This window comes from Neophocaena asiaeorientalis, unplaced genomic scaffold (genome assembly GCF_003031525.2).
Source record: "Neophocaena asiaeorientalis asiaeorientalis breed wild unplaced genomic scaffold, Neophocaena_asiaeorientalis_V1.1 scaffold641, whole genome shotgun sequence".
In the NCBI taxonomy this organism is placed as follows: domain Eukaryota; kingdom Metazoa; phylum Chordata; class Mammalia; order Artiodactyla; family Phocoenidae; genus Neophocaena; species Neophocaena asiaeorientalis.
The window spans coordinates 780,058-800,367 of record NW_020173730.1 but is presented as its reverse complement, the minus strand read 5'-3'; the positions used below and the strand labels follow the sequence as shown (position 1 = coordinate 800,367).

Sequence of the window (20,310 nt, the reverse complement as noted above, 5' to 3'; positions counted from 1 at the left end):
ATTCATAACATTGTGCTACCATCACCACCATTCATCTCTGTAACTTTTCATCTCATATGTCTGAAACCCTGTACCCATTAACTTCCCATTCCTTCCTCCCCAGCCCTTGTCTCTATGAATTTGACTACCCTAGGTACCTCATTTAAGTGGAATCATATAGTATTTATCTTTTTTTGTCTGGCTTAATTCACTTAGCATAATGTTCTTGAGGTTCATCCATGAGTGGCATGTGTCACAATTTACTTCCTTTTTAAGGCTGAATATTATTCTATTATATATATTTGCTAACTTATGTATAATATAACTAATAATATACCATTATATATACATGTACACATAGACACACACAAACACACACACCACATTTTGCTTATCCATTCATCTGTTGATTGCTTCTACCTTTTGGCTATTGTGAATAGTGCTACTTTGAACATGGGTGTACAAATATCTGTTTGAGTCCCTACTTTCAGTTCTTTTGAGTGTGTACCCAGAAGTGGAATTTCTGGGTCATGTGGTAAGTCTATACTTAATTTTTTGATGAACTGCCAGACTGTTTTCCATAGTGACTGTACCGTTTTACATTGCCACCGACAGTGCACAAGGGTTCCAAATTCTCCATGTTCTCAGTAACACTGGGTGTTTTCTGTTTTTATGATAATAGTCATCCTAATGGGTGTGAGGTAGAGAAAGTTGGCATTTTGAAAAAAAATGAAGGAGAAAAGGACAGATAAAACCTTGTTATTCAGCTATAAAGTTGCCAGTAATAAATTTAGGTGGAGAGAATTTCCATTTAAAATTGAAATTATCAATGCAATACACAGTCTGTTGTTTAATAAAATTAGCTAGTTAAATTTTTCTTTGAGAGAAGATAATTTAGAAGCACACTATATCAATTACACATATTTCTGGAGGGATTGATACATGATCTATAAAGGATGTCAAAAATCTCACATTTATGCCTTTGTGGATGGTCCTAGTTATCAGTTACTTTGTCAGTTACCACATTCTTTCTGTTGAAGAAGGGAAAGAATAGGGGGAAGGTAGAGTTTTGTTAAAAGTAACAGGTTGCTTTTCAGCAAGAAATTCTTTGATTTAAAAAATTTACATTGGTATATAGTTAAAACAATACCTGCCATTCATTATTTTCTATATCACAGTAATTCTATTTTATTTTTTCATTCAACCACATAAAAAGGTAAAGCATAAAGCCAAGCACATGGACTGAACTCATGCGGTCTGGTTTTTAATTCTAATTCTGCTGCTTAAAAACAAATTATTTGATCTCTCTGTAAGGTTATGTCAATTTTCTTAACACATATTACTTTTAAAAGTTTTATCTTTACCTTAAAAAATATTAAGGCAATAGATACCCAAAGTTTTTTAAAAATCAAATAATCCTAAAGATTTATAATGCAAAAAAATGACAGTGCCCAAACTTTGTTACCTCTCATCGTCCTTCTACAGAGTAAACACTTTACTCTCTTAGAATATGTTCACCTTCAAATGTAAAGAAATATGTTTATATCAACTTTTATTTCTTGGGTCATCCTTTTGGGTAAAGTGGCCACTTGGACAATATTAATTCTTCCAGTCCAAGAGCACAGGATATCTTTTTGTATCATTTTCAGTTTTCTTCATCAGTGTTTTAGAGTTTTCAGAGTATAGGTCTTTCACCTCCTTGGTTAAGTTGATTTCTAGGTATATTATTCTTTTTGATGCGATTTTAAACGGGATATTTTTAACTTTCTCTTTCTGCTAGTTCATTATTAGTGTATAGAATGACAACAGATTTCTATATATTAATCTTGTATCCTGCTGCCTTGCTGAATTCATTTATTAATTCTAATAATTTTTGAGTGAAGACTTTAGGGTTCTCTATATAAAGTATCATGTCATCTGCAAATAGTGACAGTTTTACCTGTTTCCTGCAAATTTGGATACCTTGCTTTTTTTCTTTTTGTGTTTGGCTACAGATTTATCAATTTTGTTTATCTTTTCAAAAAAAAAACAGATCTTGGTTTCATGGATTTTTTTAAATTGCTTTTTTAATCTCTATTTTATTTCCTCTCTGATCTTTATTATTTTCTTCTTTCTGCTGACTTTTACTTTGTTTTTCTTCTTTCTGATTGTTTTAGGTGGTAGGTTAGATTCTTTATTTGAGATTTTTCTTGTTTCTTGAGGAAGGCCTGTATCACTATGAACTTCCCTATTAAAACTGTTTTTACTGAATCCATAGATTTTAGAAAGTTATGTTTCCATTTTCATTTGTCTCAAAGTATTTTCTGATTTTCTCTTTGATTTCATCATCAGTAGCGTACTGTTTAGTGTACATGTTTGTTCTTTTCCCATAGTTCTTTCTGTAGTTGAGCTCTAGTTTCATACCACTGTGGTAGGAAAAAAATGCTTGGTATAATTTTTCTCCTTGTAAATTTGTTGAGGCTTGTTTTATGGCCTAGTATGTGAACTATCCTGGAGAAAGTTCCATGTGCACTTGAAAAGAATGTATATTTTACTGTTTTGGGGGGTAATGTTCATTCGATATTTAAGTCCAGCTGGTCTTTTGTGTCATTTAAGATTACTGTTGCCTTACTGATTTTCTATCTGGATGGTCTGTCCAATGATGTCAGTGGGGTGTTAAAGTCCCCTACTATTATTGTATTGTCAATTTCTCTCTTTATGTCTGTTAGTATTTGTTTTACACATTTAGGTGCTCCTGTATTGGGTACATATATTTTAATGCCCTTCTATGTTATAGCCTTGTTTTAAAGTCTTTTTTGTCTGATACAAGTATGGCTAACCCTACTTTTTTGTTGTTTCCATTTGCATGAAATATCTTTCCATCCCCTTCACTTTCAGTCTGTGTGTGTCTTTAGCCCTGAAATGAGTCTCTTGTGGGCAGCATTTTGAAGGGTCTTTTTTTTAAAAAATCAAATCAGCTGCCCTATGTCTTGATTGGAGCATTTAGTCCATTGACATTTAAAGTAATTATTGATAGGTATGTACTTATGGCCATTTTATTCCTTGTTTTCCAGTTGTTTTTATAGTTCTTCTCTGTTCATTTCTTCTTTTTATTTCTCCTCTTGTGCTTTGGTGATTTTCTTTAGTAGTAAGCTTGGGTTCCTTTCTTTTTGTTTTTTTGTGGTTACCATGGGGTTCATATATCTTGACCCTTAATTGTATCTACTTGATCTAAACTGATTGTCATAAATTCAAACACATTATAAAAGATCTGTATTTTTTACTCCCCTCTTCTACATTTTGTGTTTTGGTGTCATATTTTACATCTTCATTCTTATCACTTTACTGTTTATTGTAGTTATAGTTGCTTTTACAATTTTTTGTCTTTTAATATATGTACTGGCTTATTTAAGTGATCCTCAATCCTTACTATATATTTGCCTTTCTTATTGGAATTGTCCCTTTCCTGTAGATTCTTACTACTTTTCCATTTAGAGAAGACCCTTCAACATTTCTTTTATGGTAGGTTTAGTATTGCTGAATTCTTTTAGTTTTTCTTTGTTGGAGAAATTCTTTATCTCCTTCTATTCTAAATGATAGTCTTGCTGTGTAGAGTATCCTAGGTTGCATTTTTTTCCCTTTCAGCACTTTGAATATATGATGCCATGCCCTTCCAACCTGAAAAGTATTTGCAGAGAAATCAGTGTATAGCCTTATGGGGATTCCTTTGTATATGACTCTGTTTTTCTCTTGCTGCCTTTAGAATTCTCTCTATCTTTAACTTTTGACATTTTAATTATGATATGTCTTGGTGTGTGTGTTTGGGACCTTCAGCTTGTTTGGGACCCTCTGTGTTTCCTGTACATGGCTAATTGTTTCCTTCTTTAGGTTTGGGAAGTTTTCAGCCATAATTTCTTCAAATACATTTTTGATACCCTTCTCTCTTTTCTCCTTTTGGACCTCCTATCATGTGACTGCACATTTGCTGTTATCCCTGAGATCTCATATGTTGCACTTGTTTTTTTTCCTTTGCCTTTCAGTCTGCTGTTCTGATTGGGTGATTTCCGTTATTCTATCTTCCAGATCACTTGTGTGTTCCCCTGTGTCATTTAGTCTGCTGTTGATTGCTTTTAGAGTTTTCCTATTTCAGATATTAAATTACTTATTTTTGGTTTGGTCTTTTTATATCTTATAGTCCTTTGTTAAAACGATCTGTGTTTAAAACAGTTCTCTTCCCTAATTCAGTTAACATTTTTTATTACCAATGTTTTGAATTCTTTATCTGGTACATTGTTTATTTCTGTTTCATAACTTATGTTTCTCTTACTCTTTTATTTGACTTTTTTTTTTAACTTAAATTTCTCTGTCTCTATGATCTTAGTTGAAACAATTACATATTGTGATTTTGAAGGGGTGTTCATTCGTGGGAGCATCCCTATGCAGACTGCATGTACCCAGTGACTTTGGTGGGAGGTCTGCATTTGATGTGGACACAATCCTGTCTTTCCTCAGCGTGTGCTGGCACCTATCACCTTGGTAGGTAGTGAGGCTGGAGATAAGGGAGCTAGCTAGAGCCTGCTCACGGTGTGAGGCAGGACTTCCTATCTGCTCAGTGGCCATCACTACCCCGTCAGGAGTGGTGCTTGTTTCCAATTTGCTGGAGCGGAAGCCCTGAGGGTCTGGTTCAAGCTGACTGTGTTCCCTTTAAGTGTGTTTTTCCTTCTCCCTACACTGGGACTTTTGCCTCAAAGGAGGGGAGTGCTGAAGCAAGTGGGGCTTGTGTGCTTACAGAGGTCCTGTGCAGATGTCTGTGTTCCCACTCAGATGCAGCCCACCATGGTGTCTTTTCCCCTGTTGTGGCTGCCCTAGATCTAGTGCTAGGCTGTGGCCTGGAGTGGGTGGGGCTCACAATGGGGAGCATGGTGAGGAGGCAACAGTTAGGACAGACCTCTCTCTTCCCTAACTGGGGGCAAGTCAGCACTCCTCACAAGTGGAATCTAGGCTTCTCCAGCCTTTCTATCTGTCCCAGCGGTTCTCCAAGCTGTTAAGGGGGTTTGTCTCCTCTGCATAGGACCCCAGGACTGGGAAGCCCAGTCTGTGGTTCCATCCACTCACTCCTCAGCGTGAGTGTCTGCCCATATTATCTCCCTTTTCTTTTGAGTCCCCTCCCAGGGGCACAGGTCCCGATCTGATGCTTTTCTTCCTGTCATACCCGATTACATGTGCATCTTTCTTATAGGCTTTGTTGTACAGGAGTCCTTCTGACAGTCTCCAGTTAGTTTTCCATGAGAATTATTCCACATGTAGACGTATGTTTTTTTTTTTTTTTTTCTTTTTTGCGGTACGCAGGCCTCTCACTGTTGTGGCCTCTCCCGTTGCAGAGCACAGGCTCCAGATGCACAGGCTCAGCAGCCATGGCTCACGGGCCTAGTTGCTCTGTGGCATGTGGGATCCTCCCGGACTGGGGCACGAACCCATGTCCCCTGCATCAGCAGGCGGATTCTCAACCACTGCGCCACCACGGAAGCCCTGTATTTAATTTTTGATAGTTTGATTAATATGTGACTTGGCATGTTTCTCCTTGGATTTATCCTGTATGGGACGCTCTGTGTTTCCTGGACTTGATTGACTATTTCCCGTATTAGGGAAGTTTTCAACTCTAATCTCTTCATATATTTTCTCAGTCCCTTTCTTTTTCTCTTCTTCTTCTGGGACCCCTATAATTCGAGTGTTGGTGCGTTTTATATTGTCCGAGAGTTCCCTGAGACTGTCCTCAATTCTTTTCATTCTTTTTTCTTTTTTCTGCTCTACAGTAGTTATTTCCACTCTTTTATCTTCCAGGTCACTTATCCGTTCTTCTGCCTCAGTTAATCTGCTCTTGATTCCTTCTAGAGTATTTTTAATTTCATTTATTGTGTTGATCATCGTTGCTTGTTTCATCTTTAGTTCTTCTAGGTCCTTGTTAAACACTTCTTGTATTTTCTCCATTTTATTTCCAAGATTTTGGATCATCTTTACTATCATTATTCTAAATTCTTTTTCAGGTAGACTACCTATTTCCTCTTCATTTGTTTGGTCTCATAGGTTTTTACCTTGCTCCTTCATCTGCTGTCTGTTTCTCTGTCTTCTCATTTTGCTTAACTTACTGTGTTTGGGGTCTCCTTTCCTCAGGCTGCAGGTTCGTAGTTCCCGTTGTTTTTGGTCCTGCCCCCAGTGGCTGAGGTTCATTCAGTGGGTTGTGTAGGCTTCCTGGTGGAGGGGAGTAGTGCCTGTGTTCTGTTGGATGAGGTTGGATCTTGTCTTTCTGGTGGGCAGATCCACGTCTGGTGGTGTGTTTTGGGGTGTCTGTGACCTGATTATGATTTTAGGCACCCTCTGTGCCAATGGGTGGGTTTGTGTTCCTGTCTTGCTAGTAGTTTGGCATAGGGTGTCCAGCGCTGTAGCTTGCTGGTCATTGAGTGGTGCTGGGTCTTAGCATTGAGATGGAAATCTGTGGGAGAGCTTTCACTGTTTGATATTATGTGGAGACAGGAGGTCTCTGGTGGACCAATGGTCTGAACTCAGTTTTCCCACCTCAGAGGCACAGGCCTGATACTTGGCTGGAGCACAAAGACCCTGTCAGTCACACGGCTCAGAAGAAAAGGGAGAAAAAAAGAAAGGAAGAAAATAAATAAATAAATAAAAAGTTATTAAAATAAAAATAATTTAAAATATTATTAAAAATTAAAAAAAAATAGAAAATAAAGAAAAAAGAAAGAGCAACCAAACCAAAAATCAAATCCAACAATGGTAACAAGCGCTAAGAACTATACTAAAAAAAAAAAAACAAAACCTACAGACAGAATCCTGGGACAAATGGTAAAAGCAAAGCTATACAGACAGAATCACACAAAGAAGCATAAGCACACCCACTCACAAAAAGAGAAAAAGGAAAAAAAAAATATATGCGTATATAAAGATAGAAAGGAAGAGAGCAACCATCAATAAACAAATCTACCGATGATAATAAACTCTAAATACTAAACTAAGATAAACATAAAACCAAGAACCAGTCAGTCACATACAGCAAACCCCAAGTCTGCAGTTGCTCCCAAAGTCCACCGCCTGAATTTTGGGATGATTTGTTGTCTATTCAGGTATTCCACAGATGCAGGGTACATCAAGTTGATTGTGGAGATTTAATCAACTGCTCCTGAGGCTGCTGGGCGAAAGTTCCCTTTCTCTTCTTTGTTCTCACAGCTCTTGGGGTTCAGCTTTGGATTGGCCCTGCCTCTGCGTGTAGGTCTCCTGAGGTCGTCTGTTCCCGTCCAGACAGGTTGGGGTTAAAGCAGCAGCTGATTAGGGGGCTCTGGCTCCCTCAGGCTGGTGGGAGGGAGGGGTACGGAATACGGGATGAGCCTGGGCAGCAGAGGCCAGAGTGATGTTGTAACAGCCCAAGGTATGCTGTGTGTTTTCCCAGGGAAGTTGTCCCTGGATCATGGGACCCTGGCAGTGGCGGGCTGCACAGGCTCCTGAGAGGGAAGGTGTGAATAGTGACCTGTGTTTGCACACAGGCTTCTTGGTGGCTGCAGGAGCAGCCTTAGCATTTCATGCCTGTCTCTGGGGTCCGCGCTGATAGCCGCGGCTTGCGCCCATCTCTGGAGCTCGTTTAGGCGGTGCCCTGAATCCTCTCTCCTTGCGTAGCCCCTAACAGTGGTCTCTTGCCTCTTAGGCAGGTCCAGACTTTTTCCCAGACGCCCTCCCTGCTAGCTGTGGTGCACTAGCCCCCTTCAGGCTGTATTCACACAGCCAACCCCAGTCCTCTCCCTGGGATCTGACCTCAGAAGCCTGAGCCTCACTTCCCAGCCCCTACCCGTCCCGGCGGGTGAGCAGACAAGCCTTTCAGGCTGGTGAGTGCTGGTCAGCACTGATCCTCTGTGTGGGAATCTCTCTGCTTTGCCCTCTGCACCCTGTTGCTGTGCTCTCCTCTGCGGCTCTGAAGCTTCCCCCCTCCGCCACCTGCAGTCTCCGCCAGTGAAGGGGCTTCATAGTGTGTGGAAACCTTTCCTCCTTCACAGCTCCCTCCCTGAGGTGCAGGTCCCGTCCCTATTCTTTTGTCTCTGTTTTTCCTTTTTTCTTCTGCCCTACTCAGGTACGTGGGGAGTTTCTTGCCTTTTGGGAAGTCTGAGGTCTTCTGCCTGCGTTCAGTAGGTGTTCTGTAGGAGTTGTTCCACATGTAGATGTATTTCTGATGTATTTGTGGGGAGGAAGGTGATCTCCACATCTTACTCCTCTGCCATCTTGAAGGTCTTATCAACAGAGCCTTTAAAAATTTTTAACTTGAATTCTCTCTTTCATGTTATGCTTAAAAGTTCATTTAAAAATAACATGTTGAGTAAAATTCTGAAGGATACACAATTCATTCATTCTTGTCTAAAACTTTTTTACCAAGATGAAGTTCATATACCATAAAATTCACCTTCATTTATTATTTAGATAGTATAACTATCAAAAAGTTTTGTATTTGGTCCACATAATTTTGGCCCATCAGAGATTTACTTTTCCCCAAATAACAGAATATTACTATGTCACTGGCTTGCAAGGAGAGTGAAAACCAGCATTATGAAACCCCTTCATATGGCATTTTTGTAACTCTAGTCTATGCCATTACTCATATTAATACCTTTTAAAATCTCTTTTGTATGTTTACCTTCCTTTGTAGACTTTGAACTTTTCAAGTGAGGGGATTTTGTCATATTATTCTTAGAGTCTTAAGGAGCTAGGAGAGTGCCTGATCTATGGTTTATGACTCAACAGTTTTGTTGCATGAAAGAATTAATATTTCTTTTTTTTGAGTCTTTCAGAGGAAATTCCATTATCTCATTCATTAATTTTATTAATAGTGCATACTGTTTAGAAATTTAGTTTATTTTTGTGGCTCTATATGCCCATTTCTTCTCCTGCTTTCACTTGTGATAGGCGATATCGCATTATTCTTTGTGTTCAGAATCAAGGCAGTAGAGTGAAATGGGTTTGAAAAATGGGTATGAAGTAGTACCCACTTCATAGAATGGTTGTGAGGATTGAGTAATATAATGCACACAAAGCACTTAGCAGGCTAATAATAAGCCCATAATAAGTGCTCAGTAAAACAAATTTTATTATAGTTGATTTTTTTTTTTTTTGATAGTTGGTTTTCCCTTCATCCTAAATAAGGACATTTTCTTTGACCTAATCAAAGTCTAATTTGTCAGTAGTTCAATTGCTGTCGTTAATTTCAGTTAGCAGGAGGAATGTTTATAGACTAGTGAAAATTTGTATGGTAGATAAATAAGATTTACTAGGTTAAATTCTGCCTTGTATTATTAATTATGGAAATTCCTTTTATTGCTTTGAACTTTTATTATGTTTACCTAGTTATTTGGCGTAGTGAAATAAATTCTCAACAAAAATGCTACTTCTAAAATCTAAGATGATTGATACCTTTAAAATGTTGTATTTGTTGAAGAAGTGGTCAGAATTATTTTTATTTCAGACTAAATTCATTTTGTGATTTTGTGCAGAATTTCAGCAAATCTAATTTTAATTATAGACTTTTACAGCCCAGTGGTGCTGAATAAAGAGCAATTTGCGAGATTGTAGTTTCGATGCCCTGAACGTCATTAAGTCCCAAGAACTTCTGGCTTAGAAGTCAGAAGACCTGCATTCTTGTTCTGATTCCCTTGGTTATTAGTTTGTGACCTTGGGCAAGTCATTTAATGTCAGTCAGTTTCACTATCCTCATCTTTTCCCGCCTTCTCTACCTCACAGAGTCATTATGAGGGTGAAGTGAGAAAATGTTAGGGGATGGTAAAAACTGTAAAAATATATTATTTTTTGTGTAAGGCAGTGTTCTGTGATGTTAATTTTTTAGATGAGATTAGAGCTCAGGCTGAAACAGTGAAAATGTGTTTACTATCTGAGTTTTTACTCCAAATAAATTTTAGAAATATTCAGGAACTGTTTTTAATGATTTTTATAGTTCCCTTTGAAAGAAAATTTGCAGGCATCACATAATGGCTTGTCATTTGTATCCCCATCCCATTGTTGACTGCCAGTTTGCATTTTAGCATTGCGGTTCTTTAATAGAAGGCCCAGCTTAAGTAAATGCCAGAGTTTGCAGTTAGGGTTGAGGAAACTTTCTGAAAATAGTTGAACATACCAGTGTTTATCCTTTCAGTTTGTGAGTCCAAGAGACTTTTATTTCCTCAGCCATGTTGATATTTATGTATATTAACATAATTTCTCCTGAATGGCCATGCCCTCCCTCGTTTTTTTTCTTTCTTGATAAGGACCTGGAGTTTTTGGACAATAGGGAATGCTTTGCAGCCTGTGTCTGGAGCTGGTCATCTGGTTACCTTTCTTAGTGCTTAGGGTTCCACTGAGATCAATTAGAAGTGGAATGTTATGGACTAAAGTGTGCTTCTCCAAAATTTATGACATCCTAACCCCTACTACCTACAGAAGTGACTGTATTTGGGCAATAGGGCCTTTACAGAGGTAATTAAGATTAAATGAGGTAACATTGGTGGGTCCTAATTCACTATGATGTCCTTATAAGAAGAGGAAGAGACACCAGGGGTGTGTGTGCAGGGAGGAAAGACCACGTGAGGACGCAGTGAAAAGCAGCATCTACAAGCCAAGAGGAGAGGCCTCTGGAAAAGCCAAAAATGCTCACACCTTGATCTTGGGCTTCCAGCCTCCAGAACTGTGAGAAAATACATATCTGTTGTTTAAGCTACTCAATCTCTGGTATTTTGTTGTGGCAGACTTGGCAAACTAATACATGGAGTCTCCCAGATCCCAGGTGCTGGAATTCCTTGCCAATATGTTGGCCACTGGGATTATAAGAAACACCCTAAAAAGGGTGCATAACCCACATGTAAATTCAGTTTCAGTTTGAATTTGGTAGAGGGTCACAGATCCTACAGCTTGTAAGTTCATTCTCTAGAAGTGATGGCAAAGCTACTTTTAGCATGGAAAAGACAAAGAGGTCATTATTTTAGATAGTTTATTTAAAAGCTTACTTTTACATCTTTCATAGTTTGATATACTGTTCTACTTTGAAATTATGGAGGAATTAATGCAAATGACTTAAAACCTTTTTAGAGACATGCACAAGGTAAATTCTTGTGTTTTTTTTTTGTTTGTTTTGAATCATTGCTTTCCCATATTAGTAAATCACACCAAGTGTTTTGATGTTAATATCAATGAAACAGGTCTAATTTATGTATGAAGTTTTGGAAAAAACCCTACCTCATCCACTAATGATTTTTAGTTGGCTTAATTTTGATTTTCAATTACTGAGTCCTATTCACATGTCTATTCACTGAATTGGCCATTTTATAAATAAGATAACAATACTCCCTTTTCACGGTGCTATACAATTTTAAAATGCTTGCACATGCATCATCTCATCCCATCCTACCCAAAACCTACTTATGCTAGCATTATTCTCTTAATTTTCTGGGAAATGATTCCCAGAGAAGTTAAGACACTATTTCAGAGTCACACAGTGAATTAATGGATCTCATGTTTCCCAACTCCCCATTCAGAGCTCTTTTATTTTTCCTTAGGCCCAAGTAAACCAAGCCCCAAGGACTGAGAAATGCATTTGATGTGTATGTGAGCATATGTGTGCACATGTGCCTGTGTGTGCAGTGTGTGTGTGTGTGTGTGTGTGTGTGTGTGTGTGTGTTTTCCTTTAAGTTGTTTGTAGTTGTTTCTCTTTTTTCTCCTCTGGTTATTTTGAGCCAGGTATTTTATTGTGGTAGTGGTGATGTGTGTGTATCGTGTGTGTGTGTACACAAAGGTGAATGTGCATACACGTATATATGTGTAGCAGTATCAAAATACAGCTTGAAGCAGTGAAGAGATTAGTTCTTATCATCTGTAAGTTTGGATAGCAGGATGGTTGCAACTCGCGGCTGAAAAAAATATTTTAAGGTATCTACAGCTGTTACTTCTTATTTCAGTAGGTAATAGAATCTGTTTAAAATAGTTAAAGGGTACGACTCAAAGTCTGTTTCTCTGCAAAAACATCACCTGTAATCTTTAGCTTCCTAAGGTAGGCAACAGTTAAAGAAGGTTATATGTTAGTGTTCAGAAAACGATTAAGCTAGCTCTTTGTTCCCCAGACCTAATACTGAATCCCTCTTTGACGTTTCCTAGCAACTGACTCACGTGGAGGATGCAGAAGGAAAGCCATCAGGGACTTGCTCTGCATTTCTCAAACAGCATCTGAGAAATGGTACCCAGATTACACTGTTTCTCTTCATGGTTCCTACTAAAAGTATGCCTCTTACATTTATTAGCTTCTAAAAAGGATAGTCATAGAAGATGAGCATGAAAAATTGAGTAGTGATGATAAAAAACTTTCAGATTATTGGAAAGTTTCATCAGTAGTAATATGTTTTAAATAGTCATTGCTATTTATGTAATCTTGAATTGATGGTTACTGGGATAAGGAGATGAAATCAATTGTTTTATACTTGAAAATTAAAATATTATTATAAGGCTGTTCCTCTTAGATGCCTAATTACTTTTTCATATTTATAAAATAAGATGTATCTTCAGTTTTTTTCCTTAAAAGAAAGGAGGACAATGTACTGTAAATGTATTATACATATATGCATGTATATGTAACTGTTGTACACACATCTGTGAATTTTAAACCTTTAGATTGGCAATTTGAAAAATGCTTTGTGAACTAAATGATAAATTTCATTATGTTTAAGCTAAGAAAAATAACACCAACTGAGCCCCAATTTCTATTTATGAGAAATTCATAGTAATTTGATATTGTTAGCTTTAGCTCATGTTTAAAATGGAAACTATGATTTTGTACTTTTATATATTTTTATGGTCATTTAATCTTATCACTTAATTTTGGTGGTCTAAAATGTAAAATATAATGATATTAACCTGTTAATAATAATAAGACATATCTATTAGAAAATATTGGCTTTCAGATGACAAGAATCTGAAATGATGTCTCTTCCTTTTTAAACTGTCACTCTGCCATGTGCTGTAATTGACCCTAGCTAGGAAAGGAGATAAAAGGAAGAGTGATGGGTGAAGATGGGAAAAGAGAGCAAGAGGAAAATGGAAGGAAAGCTGAAGCATGAGTAAAAAAAAAAAAAAAAAGGCTACAACCAATGAATGGAGGGGTGGTGGAATTTACATCTTTCTCCCTAGGCTCTATAAAATATTATTCTATTATTCTCCTGCCCAGTATTGAGTTTGCTAACCAGCTAGCCCCTACTAGGGGCAACTGGTGTTATCCATGACATATTCAGATTGAAAAAAGGTTAAGGGTAGAAAGCATAATCACCTGGGTCCTTAAGTGTGAGCTGAGCGCCATTTTCCTCATGTGTGAAATGAAAGCTTGGATTAGATCAAGGCTTTCCCAAAAGCTACGCGGTGGACCTGTGTCGATCCATAGAGAGGTTTTCCTTGATTTTCAGCCAACTTAGAAAACTAAGTATTTTACATCGGGTTCATTATGTAGTCTTAACTTCAAAGATTTCCAACATAAAAAATATTTTTTCTTTACTCATTGAGCCCAGCTGTGTTTTTTAGAACTGCCTTTTCTCATAGGTAAGCAGAATTCTCAAATTCTGTTCCCCATTTTTTTATAAGTCCATTTGATTTAAAACTTCAATTTCATATCTGAATTAAAGCCTTGCCCTTCATCTAAGATGAGCTCAAAGTGTCACTGTTGTTCTGCCACATGACAGTTGTTCAGGCTACTCCATTTGACTCTCCTGCTCTCCCCTCTCCTACTTCCCACCTACTTAACTCCTGCTGCCATTACTCTCCAAATCTCCCTCCTCAAATACACACAGGAGGCAGATCAGCAAGGATACCTCATAAACACATGTCCAGCTAGGCCGTGAGATGCTGGACTCCCCCATTCATGCAGGCACCTCCTATCTTTATGGATGCTTTTCTTGATCCCTTATCTGTTGGCTTAGGAGACAAGGAACAACCCATCTCTTCTCACATGGGAGCCCTTTTCAGAATATAGGTTACTTAATTGCCGTTGATCTACCACAGCTTTCGACACTATTCACATATCAATTCAGGGCAATTAAAAAATGTCCCCGCTCACCATGCTATTATTTTTTCATGTGTGTTGGTGTAAGGTTGCCTAAGGGTCTTTCTTTGGAAGTACTTCACCTTATGCTAAGATCATATTCTTTCTACTTTTAAAATTCTTTTCTGTATGAAATGGTGATAGAAGATTGTAATTGTTTTTTTTTGTTTGTTTTTGATGGAAAAATTAAAAGCTGCCGGCCCCTTTTACCTCACACATCCTGGTTGGTAAGCCCAAATATTCTCTAGGCATTCTTTTTCCCCTTTTTTCACTTTGATTACACTTAAGGTCTGAATAAGGTGCACCCACTATTACCCTGAAGGCAATTTAAAAAGAGAGAAACAGCAGTTATGGCAGGTTTTACAGCTTTCTCCAGATCACTGACCATCAGTGAGCTTTCCAGGTATCTGGCTTGTCTGGCTGGTGTGGGGGGAGGAGAGGCTGAGAGAAGGTCCTTAAAGTGGGTGGGGAAGGAAGTGGTGAAGTGCTTCTTGTTCACCAAGCCAATTAGGGAGCTGCCCACAGCCTGAGGAGACCTGAACCAGGAAAGAAAGACAGTTCCCGGGCAGCTGTCTGAACCAATAAGAAGGCACTGTTGATCACTACTTGGAATGATTGACAGGGAATTAGCAGGCCTTGGGGTTCCTTCATCAACCAGTGAAACATTATTTCACATGTATAATAAACACAAAAACGTCTTCTTTTTTTAAAAATTAATTAATTTATTTATTTACTTTTGGCTGTGTTGGGTCTTCGTTTCTGTGTGAGGGCTTTCTCTAGTTGCGGCGAGCGGGGGCCACTCTTCATCGCGGTGCGCGGGCCTCTCACTATTGCGGCCTCTCTTGTTGCGGAGCACAAGCTCCAGAAGTGCAGGCTCAGTTGTTGTGGCTCACGGGCCTAGTTGCTCCGCGGCACGTGGGATCCTCCCAGACCAGGGCTCGAACCCACGTCCCCTGCATTGGCCACTGTGCCACCAGGGAAGCCCAAAAAACGTCTTTCAGATGATGCTAATAGCCGTTAATGAAATGTATAACTAAATGAATGCATAAATGAATGAATGAGTGAATTTTGATGGTGGGCAGCAGAAGATGAGGTGGAGGGAGGGAGAAATGGATGCTGCAGTGATGGAGAAAATAGAGAAGATTTAGGCCTTGATGCTTAGGTTTGTAAATTTAATACAATTGAGACTAATTTGTGTGTGGAGGGGGAGTGTAGAGATTTAAGAAGTAATAATATTTTGGCTTTTACTAAAGGTTTTATTATAGAAACAATTGGCATTGCTTAAAGTTTTTAAACTGTGATCATGTTATATAATGCATACATTAAGTATGGGTAATAATACATTGAAGTGTCCCAAGCACAGCTGCCACGAGAGGACGACAGAAAGCCTCAAGTGTCACCTCTGTGAGGCAGAGACACCTAGTTACCGCCCTGAAACCAGGGTTGCAAGAATCCCTTTGCTTTCTTTGGCCCTGTTTCTCCAACCACTATATCATCAGAGCAACCTTTTCCCAGACTTTATGCTTCATCTAATATGTGCTGAGATACTATTCCCAGAGGTGGTAAAGCCAGAAGTGCAAGTGAGGACACAATTCTACTTGTACTTTTGATGATGTCGTTAAGGAGAAGACCTCTTACTCAGGAGAAAATGTACTGCTAAAATACGTGCTGGAAGTTAGTCTTAACTCCCTGTGTGAAACATTCATTTATTTATTACTTGAATTTTATTTATTTATTCATTGAGCATTTATTGATTGCTCTGTGTGGTTGGCACCTATCAGACCCTAGGGATACTGTGGGAAAGATAGACAAGTCCCTACTCTGTTTGAAGGATTTTACTTTCTAATGAGAAGGTAAGAAATAAGCAAGAAAATACATAAATATGTGTAAGGCAATTTCAGATAGTAAAATGAGGTGATATTTGAGAAATATGATTTCAGAGTGCATGGCCATAGGTATCAGTAGAATAGATTTTCCATAGAACTCTGAAGTGCTACATATTGAGTACTTTTTTCTTCTCCTTTTATTTACTTTTATTTTAAAAATTATAATATTTACTTTTAAGTAAATAAAATAAATAAATTTTATTTATATACTTTTGGCTGCATTGGGTCTTTGTTGCTGTGTGCAGGCTTTCTCTAGTTGTGGTGAGCGAGGGCTATTCTTAGTTGCAGTGTGCAGGCTTCTCATTGCAGTGGCTTCTCTTGTTGTGGAGCATGGGGGTCTAGGCACATAGGCTTCAGTAACTGTGGCACATGGGTTCAGTAGTTGTGGCTTGCGGGCTCTAGAGCACAGGCTCAGCAGTTATGGTGCATGGGCTTAGTTGCTCTGCGGCATCTTCCTGGACCAGGGCTAGAACCCGTGTCCCGTGCATTGGCAGGCAGATTCTTAACCGCTGTGCCACCAGGGGAGTTCTGGTTTCCTTTCTTAAAATCAGAGCTATAGTCCTATCATATAGGGAAAATTCTAGGAGAATAAAATTGAAATCTTACAGCGAAAAAAAAAATTCGAGGCAATAATAAACAGATTACTGGGAGTACGTTTATATTATTCAGGAGCTTAATATATTTTATAGTAATTTCTTATCTGTAAAATTTCATGAGAACTGTGGTAATTTTCTTATTGCTACTCTGTACCCTGATTCTTTTCTGGATCGTGGGGATTAATTTCTTTCCTGGGTTTTTTCGCAGTTGGAAAGTTAATAGTCTTTCCTACAATATATTCTTCTGCTTCAAGATTTTGTGGAAAATGTTGCACATATGACAATGATATTTTTAGCCCTTTCTGTATCAGACAAGCTTGAATCTTTCAAGACTTAGTTTCAGTGTCATCTGTTTTGTGTAAATCTGTCCCTGATACTCCCCATAAACAACTGGAGCAAAGTATCCAACTTTGATTATTCATTCATTCAGAAAATATTTTTTGAATGCCTATTACATACCAGGCACAGTTCTGGACACTGACAATTTAGCAGTGAACAAAAGGAAACCTTAAAGTTTTCTTTCTAGTAGAGAGAGGTGACCAATGAACACGTAAACATATGATAACAAGTGTTAATAAAGAGCGATGGTGATAAAAATTAATGAGCAGATGAAGGATGGTAGATGACAGTGGGGCAAAGTGGTTGCACTTTTTTAATAGGCTGTTTCAGGAAGGTCAGAAAGGTGGCATGTGTTCAAAAGGCTAAAATAAATTAGGAGAGTGAGCCATGCAGATACCTGAGCCAGCATGGCTAAAGCACAATGACCTGGAAAGTTTTAGGAGGTAAGGTCAGAAAGAAGAGCAGATTATGTAGGGACTAAAAGGATTTAGGCTTTTTTTCTGAATGAGAAGGGAAGCCACTGGAGGGTTATGAGCAGAGAACTAACGCAACTGACTTCGGTTTAGAAAAGTTCATCTGGCTCCTGTGCTCAGAATAGACAGTGGAGAGACAATGGTGAGACAATGGTTGAATCAGGTCCCTGGAATTGAAGGCCACTGGAATAACCCAGAAACAAGAGGTCTAGGCCTAGGTGATTGCTGGGGGTGGGGTGAGGGGTGAGAAGTGGTGGAGTGTAGAATTGACAGTATTTGCTGATGCACTGGAAATGGGTTATAAGAGAAATAGAGGAATTAAGATGACCTGACGTTTTTTGGCTCGAGCATTGTAAAAGTTAGGGCAACCATTAATTGAGAGAGACAGTGAAAGCAGCAGGTTGTTATTATTATTATTTGGGGGAGGGGAATTAAGAGTTTGCATCAGCACCCTTAGTCTGAGATGTTTCCTAAAAGTAATCTTCTGGTCTACAACTCATCTATGCATCAAATACTTAACCTTGTTTCTTAGCTTCTGGAGCATTTTTACACCTTTCCTTTATCTTTTTGACACTTCAAAAGGAAATTATCAGAAGACACACTGTGAATTAATAATCATTTTGGTCAGTTCGTTAATACTTTCCTTAACCATTTTTACCTCCCATGAATAATTTTATTTCATTTTTATTAACAAGCAATGGTAATATGCCTCAGAGAATGCAATTAATAGCTAACCTGGTAATTTCAGAAAAAGGAAATAAGCAGCTGTGAGGAATAAAAGTAAAGGGAAGCTGTGGGAATTTTATCAAGCCATCTAATAATAAGCAACAAACAGCAGGATGAGCAGTATACACAATAAAGCACCAGGAAGAGAAACAAGACCATAAGAGTAGTTCCTTCTGGACAATGACTCTGGAGATTGTCTCCCCTGTTTTTCATTTTTTGGAACTTTCCAGATTATCAACATTAACTGTATATTATTATTATTATAAAAATTTTTCCATATAGTCTTCCCCCAAACATATAAGTAAACTAACTACAGGTTGAAGAAGCAAGTTGGTGGATTTGGTATTCTAGTTTTGATGTTCTTGCTTTTGAAGAGCTTAAAAATTATTGTCAAACTTCTTCGTGATTTCCCCAGTGACATCCTATAGAATGCTTCTTCCATCTTTGCAAAGATATGTGACAGCAAATCTCTGGCAGTTAATGAGCATGTGAAAAGCTATTTGTCTAAGAGCTGTTTGCTTTGCTACTTTCAAAGCCATAAAGATGTTAACAAACATCTTTCAATCCCTATAGAATACTCTCAATTTTTAGTCAACAAGGACATCAGCCACTTGAAAAATTAACTGAAAGAAACTATTGGCTACTTTTTATGAAACATTATAAAGAAGTAAATGGTTTGATTTTTAAATAATCACTTTAAAAATAATAAATGGGATTATTTACTGGTTGTTAATAATCCAGAAATTTCTGCATTAAACCTTTATAATCAGTGGTAGTAATGGTTTTCTAATCATTTACTTTCTTTATATATATAGTATAGCATATTGATTCATAGTTTCTGTACCAGAAATTTAAATTGGGTAGAAACAAAAATTAGATCAAAAAATTATTCCTATATCCTTTTTTCATTAAATTCCTTATTTATAAAATATTACATTTATTATTGCTTTATTATACTATTTTGTGAACAGTTTATTAAAGAGAGAGTGTGACTCTAAAAGTAAAAATTTCTTAATCAACCAAGAAGAATTTACCTATTCTCTCATTTTGAGGGAGGACTGTGTTTTAGTGATACTGCCATTTGTTGCTCAGAAGACTTCTACTTTTATTAGAATTACCTTGAGAGCCAGTTCTTGAGTCACAAACCAATGTTTCATTCACTCACTCAACAAAAATTTACTGTATTCTTACTCTTGTATCAGTTCTCTCTAGATGCCAGACATACTGTGGTGACAAAATCACATGGTTACTGAGCTCAAAAGCTTATAATGTAGTAGGGGAGACAACATTAATAAAAACACACAGTAAATACTTTAAAAAGTAGTAATAAGAACTATAAAGAAAACAAACGTGCTTATGAAAGATAGTTTAGATAGAAGAGGGGTGGGTATTTAAAACAGGTGAAGAATACACAATAGCTTGGCATAGCTTGTTAATTTATTGGCACCTCTTTTTCATCTCAAATGCTTTTACTCAACTAAACAAGCCATCTTATCCATAAGGCTTGCCTTTGGATGACTCCACTCTCAAAAGCCAAATTCTTTTGCAAAGGATGAAACTTTGTGACCACTGAGGATATTCATAGTGTGCCACCAGTGCTGAAGATGATTCTAAAAGATTTTCAGAAATACGTTGATCTGTAACATCATCACTGAAATGATTGTATAATTTCCTTCCCAAGGTGATTTTGAAGGAAACAGATTTTGAAGTTCTGATGTGTTTCTTCAAAAATGAGTCACATTACTTCATAACCATTTTTTTTACTTGAAAGCAAATATTTATTAACTTTTTTTGAAAAATTCCTAATGGTTCAACATGTAAGAAAAAAAAAAAAAAGGCCAGCACTATTGCAGAACAAGTCAAGAAAAGTAAGCCTGAAATGGTCTACATATAATAGAAAACTTTATTCTGGACTGCTCTAGATGCTCTGTAGCTCTGTACTGTATACATCATTCATCTCGGTCTGCAAGCCCCATTTCTACTAATGACATATGAAATGCTTCTTCCATAACCATTTTTAATGTAATAAGAATAGTAAAAGGCTGTACTTCTTTTTAGAGACGGCCGCTTTTTCTTCTAGGGAAAGTGAAGATTGAGACAAAACAATCTCTGTAATCATGAATGAAGTTCTGTTTGCCTCAGTTGCTTGTTCAATGTCTGAAATTAGAGAAACAGTTTGATATGTGGAAAGATTAGGGACTTTTTGGAACTTTGAA

At 37.6% G+C, this 20,310-nt stretch overlaps 1 protein-coding gene across 1 annotated transcript in view; it reads left to right on the top strand.

Annotated features, from left to right (window-relative positions):
* Window positions 1-20,310, top strand: part of SLC2A13 (solute carrier family 2 member 13) — a 412,288-nt gene that overhangs the window by 137,094 nt on the left and 254,884 nt on the right. The gene's annotated exons all lie outside the window — the stretch shown is intronic.